Source organism: Alexandromys fortis, unplaced genomic scaffold, assembly GCF_014885135.2.
Source record: "Alexandromys fortis isolate MF-2015 unplaced genomic scaffold, M_Fortis_MF-2015_v1.1 scaffold_232, whole genome shotgun sequence".
In the NCBI taxonomy this organism is placed as follows: Eukaryota; Metazoa; Chordata; class Mammalia; order Rodentia; family Cricetidae; genus Alexandromys; species Alexandromys fortis.
The window spans coordinates 1,457,222-1,463,181 of NW_026068110.1; positions in this window are offsets into that span (position 1 = coordinate 1,457,222).

Genomic DNA, 5,960 nt, shown 5'->3' on the forward strand with positions numbered 1-5,960 from the left:
CTGAAAGTCATTGGGAAGCCTTCGCTTTCACTATCAAATACAGATTTGTGTATTTGTCTATTATAAAAAAAAAAAGCCCTCCAAATTAATCCACGACATAGTTAAAGCTAGAAAACAACTAAAGTTTTAATTGAAAATCTTTAAAGAAACAGGCTTTTCCCTGAGATTCTGTGCTTGAACTCAGGTCTTCAAACTCGTACAGCGACTGCTTTACTGCCTGAGCCGTCTCTCCAGCCCACTTACCACAATCAGAGTTTCACTGGGCAGTCTACATTTTGTCTGTCTGTTTGTTTTCAGTGCCTGACCGCCATACCTGGCGTCTGTTGCCCAGACTGTAGAGTGGTGTCATGGAGAACAGAGGGGCTGGATTTCTGGTCTCAGAGCTCCTGGGGCTTGGTTGGTAGCATTAGGTAGAGGTGTATGGCATGAAGTGTCCTTGAGTGTTAGAAACTTGGGGTGTCCGTTAGGGCCACACAATGTGTCCTTTGTCATTTGTTGTCCCATCGGGCTGGGACATCCTTGCTTCCATTTTGGAGATCTGCCTTAGGGCCCGGCCTCTTGGCAGCAGTGTGGTATAGCTTCCCCTTTCTCCTCTTCCACTTTCTTCTCCTCTTATTCTCCTTTTTCCCTTCCATTCTATCTCCCCTAGACTGGACACAAACTTGTCATTCTCCTGCCTCTGCCTCTTGTGTGTTAGAATTCCAGGAGCTATGCATTGTTAGTGAGGAAGCTGCAGTGATGCTCCTGCCTCTGCTCCTCACAGTACCGCAGTTACAGGTGCATGGGCTCCCCTGACCCTCACAGCGCTGCAGTTACAGGTGCATGGACTCCCCTGACCCTCACAGCACCGCAGTTACAGGTGCATGGGCTCCCCTGTCCAACAGTGCTGCAGTTGCAGGTGCATGGGCTCCCCTGTCCAACAGTGCTGCAGTTGCAGGTGCATGGGCTCCCTTGGGTCTTTGTGCTTGGGTAGTAAGTGTTCTTTCTCATCTAAGTCATTTCCCCTCTCTCATTAGTTAATTTTATTTGTCAACTGGACTGGATGTGAAATAGGAGACAAACTTCTGGGTGTGTCTGTGAGGGCGTTTGCCGATTAGATAAACTCAAGAAGGAAGACCCACCCTGAATGTGGGCGGCACCATCTCATGGGCAGAGGTCCTTGACTGAGCAGAAAAGAGAAAGTGAGCTGAGCACAGGGTCCAGTTCCTGGCTGTGGTTGTCATGGGACCAGCTGCCTCTCGCTCCTGCTGTCATGACTTCCCCACCCTGAAGGACCGTGTCCTCGAGCCAAATGGACCCTTCCTCCCTGAAGCCGTGTTGTCAAGCATTTTGTTATACCCATGAGAAAAGCCATTAATACAGGCGTGCACAGTTTCCAGGACACATTCATCGGTCTCAAAGATGAAGGACTAGCTGGTACCTTTCCCCCTGGGCACCAGAGGCAGGCGTAGTAATGTTGCAGCGTAGGGATAAAAGCAAACCCAGCATCTTTGTATGGAAACCTTAACCGGTGAGCCTGCCGCAGCTTTTGATTGACAGACTCAGCTTCTCTTTTTGTGAACTAGGAAGAGTGGCCACATGTCGGGTCATCTGGGAAGCCTGGTGTACTCAGCCTGGTTCCAGGAGAGCCCCAGCAATGGCCCGCCTTGTTCCAGTAGCCGTGCAGCACCAAGTGGCAGCCCCTCCTGACTGCCCCTGGCTCTGGCTCTGGGCTTCTGGTGGGCGCGCCTCCCATCTTTCTTGGCAGTAGAACCGGGGGTCTCTCCACAGGCCCTGCCATTGTTTTCTCCCGCCCCAATCTGTTTTGAATCAACCACGTTTTCTGTCCTGAGCAGTAATCCCCGGCATCGGAGGGAGATTGTGAAATGTCAGGCCTTTCTGGAGGGATCTCAGCAACATGTTTTTGAATGTTCGGCATCACATATGGGGACAATAAATACTGAAAATATGTGGAAGGGAACAGGATGGGAGCGTGCTTGGCTCGCAGCGTTGCTTCCCGCCCTGGAGCCGGATTTTTGCATCACAATAAATTAGCTGCTGTGGAATGAGAGCCCCAGAAGCGTCCTGGGCCCCCACTCCAGCAGCCTCTGACCTCAGGAGCCAGGCCTTGCGTCCCAGACTTGAGTCCTCAGGCTAGTCTCCAAGTGCTCCTGGGTCAGCTCTAAGAGTCCACCTGCTGAGTCAGCACCTTGGCTAATCGTACAGGTGAGGGTGCTAAGGTCAGGTAGGGAGGCATAGGATACCCAGTTCTGCCTTCAGATAACCCCCAGAGCAGGGCTAATGTCAGTGGAGCAGACACTGTGCTGGCGAGTTTTCTCCTCTGGCAGCATTGACTCCCGGTGTTGCAATCCAGAGGGCCTCAGAGATGAAAGCATCTTGCCCACAGACTATCTCAGAAATGGGGACCTGTGAGGGGTGCGTGTATACACACAAATCCATACTAGCCCATACAGCCGTGTTTAGGTCATGTTCACATTTGTGAGAGGTGGCTAACTTCCGTGATGTACCTCACATCCCTGAGCTCCAGAATCCCTGCCCATAGCATGATGCTAAGCGCTCTGCTCCAGAGAGGGTGCTCAGGAGAGCCACCCGCAGGCGTGCCCTCCTCTAGCCCTGTTTCACACACACAGACTAATAGTGTTTGCAGCATACTGCCTTAAGGTAGGTAGTGGGCAGGGCAATGCATCATTCATGATAAAATAGTCGCCCCGCTACTGAGCATCAGTGTCGTTCTCAGCCTCTCAAGTTGTCCAGGAGCTGGGTGGTGCTGTCCACCGTCTTGGTGGGGTGGCCAGAAAGCACCAAAGCCCGCATGGGCTCCTTTCTGCCCTGCATCCTGCCTGGTGGCCTGGGCCATTCTTGGAGAAAGGGTTCGCATTGGCCTCGCACTCACTGTGCAGCCAAGGATGACGGTGAAGTTCTGGTCCTCCTTCACCTGCGCTAGGATGAGAGCAGTGCATCTGGCTCCTGAGATGCTGGGGGTGGACCCTAGGGCCTTACACACGCTAACAAGAACCCCACTAATTGAGCCATGACCCAGACTCTGCCTTTTAGAGGCCAGAATATTGGCTGGCATGATGGCTTGGCTAGTAAGAGAACTAGCTGTGTAAACTTGACGGTGTGAGTTCAATCCCCGAGGCCCATGGTAGCGGAACCGACTCTTGAACGATGTTTGAGAAAGCCCAGGCCCAAAGAGGACGGCACTGTTGGACTTACAAGAAGGGCAAGGCTGCAGTGGCAAGGCTCCAGGGCTCCCAGATAAGAGGCTTCTCCATTTAAAGTGTACCAGGGGCCAGGTCCTTTTCTATTGCTGCATCCTCCACAGATACCCTGGAAGCCACCTTTTGTGCTTGCTCTGTTCCCAGATCTGGTCCCATGCTGGACAGGGTGTCCCTAAGGCCACATGTACCAGTCAGGTGGGAACCAAGAGAGGAAATAACTTAGCCTGGACTCCGCCCCTTGCAGCTGGGTGACCTTGGGTCAGTCATTTCCCTTCTCGGTTTCTCATTTCCTTTCCAATAGAGCAGGCCAACCCTTCTTCCCAGGGTTTTCCAGCTCTAGACTGATTTATGGGACACCTTTGGGCTGCTAGTAGGTGCTCAGCTAATGAACCACAGCTGCTCTCTGGAAGAGTCCCCAGGCTTTCCCTCCTGATGTGCCCTGGCTCCCATCTGGGGCAGGGCCTGTTTTGACTGTGTGGTGGCTCCCTAGGGTGTCCCCACAGTATGACTTTGGCGCTGGCACGTCCATCCACCCTGCCCCACCCCTCTACCCCCATTCCCTGCTGCAGCTGGCTGCATGTAAGTGATTCATCTGTTTTGATCTGGGTCCTGTTGGGGACATTGCTTCTGTCGGCTCCAGGCCAAGTGACCTGATTCTTCCCCAACAAATAACACAAATAAGGACTCAGCAGCCACCCATCCCTCCAGCTACCCACCACCCACCCATCCCTCCAGCTGCCCACCACCCATCCATCCCTCCAGCTGCCCACCACCCATCCATCCCTCCAGCTACCCACCACCCATCCTGCCTACCCACCACCCATCCATCCCTCCAGCTACCCACCACCCATCCATCCCTCCAGCTGTCCACCACCCATCCATCCCTCCAGCTACCCACCACCCATCCCTCCAGCTACCCACCACCCACCATTCTGCTCCACTTTAACTAGGCAGCCGCTTCATTTGCTCATTTACTTTCCTGCCCAGCATGGGGCCTGGGTATCTGATCTGGTGACCTGGAGGGAGGTGAGATGATCCAGTGGAGAAAACACTTGCAGTGTTTCCCACACTCCCCGGCTGCCTGAGTTGGATCCTGGAGCCCACGGTAGAAGGAGAGAACCAACTCCTCAAAGTTGTCCTTTTACATTGGCATGTGTGGAATAATAAAGTTTTAAAATTTTTCTGATGAGCGGGCTCATTTATTTATGTATCTTAATAGCAAACATTTATTAAGCTTGCCTTGGGGCTCCCCACTTTTTTTTTTTTCAGGACTGACTCTTGGTTTGGAAGCCCTGTGAAGGAGGCCAAGAAGGGGCAGGGGAGATGGCTCAGTTGGTAAAGGACTTGAGTTCAATATTCCAGAACTCATCAGCAATGTTCTTGTAATCCTAACACTGGAGAGGTAGACAGGGGGATCCAGGGACTTGTTGGTCAGACAGCCTAGCCAAATAGGTGAAATCCAAGTTCTCTGAGAAACCCAGTCTCAAAATATAAAGTGGGAAGTAATTGAAGACACTCAATGTCAACCTTTGATGTGCATGTGTCCACTATTGCATAGTGCCCACCTACATGAGTCCACACACACACACACACACACACACACACACACACACACACACACACGGAGAAGATGGAAAGACTCCATTGACAGACAAAGGAAATTAAGAGCTGGTGTAAGATGCTGACCATGTCTGTAGGGAAGAGTTGGGCCTCTTAGAGGAGGTTCCTCTGAGCAGCATCACCGAGCCTTGAGAAGAAGCTGATCCTAACGGGCAGCTTTAGGAGCCCATGGTCCTCTGGTGCGTGGGGTCAGTGGGAGCACAGAGATAACGATGAAGGGTCAAAAGAGAGCCTAAAGGTACCCAGGTAGAGGAGGACTGGCACTCCAGTGCCCACCGCAGGCTGCCTTGAGCAAGCATGGAGTCCCTCTTCTGGGTCAGTACCGTAGACTGCTCAGTGGTCCAGGAGGGAGGGGCTTGGAGGAGAGCCACCTGGTGGCAGCATCTCACAATTACTGACCAAGCCCTCATAAAGTGGTATTTGCATTTTAAAAAATTCTCTGCCCAATTGGGAAGATATCTCAGTGGGTAAGCGTGTTTACTGTGCAGTCGTGAGGACCTGAGTCTGAATCACAGGTGCCCACGGAAGAAGAAACCAGTGTGACTTTGAATGCCTGCAGCCTGCATTGTGGGTAACAGAGATGGGACTACTGGAGCATATACCAGCCCAGCTTCTGGTTCAATGGCACCATGTCTTAGGAAAATACAGCACAGGCCACCCTACACCTCCCCCCTGGCCTCTGTGTGCACACCCGTGAACATACGCTACACACATGACACTTCTCTGACCTCTGTGTGCACACTCACGAACATACACCATACACAAGACACTTCCCCCTGGCCTCTGTGTACACACTCACGAGCATACACTACACTGATACACTACAAACAAACACAAAAAGGAAGAAATATCCTGCAGACCTGGCAGTCTGAGAAACTAGACTTTCTCTACTGGGACCAGGGACAGCTAATCTCTCTCTCTCTCTCTCTCTCTCTCTCTCTCTCTCTCTCTCTCTCTCTCTCTTTTTTTGTCTTTTGAAGATTTAATTTAGTAATTAGAGAGATGACTCAGTGTTTAAAAGCATTTACTGTTCTTGCAGAGGACCCAGGTTCATTTTCAGCACTTACACGGTGGCTTCATCTCTAACTGTAGTTCCAGGGATGTGACTGCCTCTTTTGA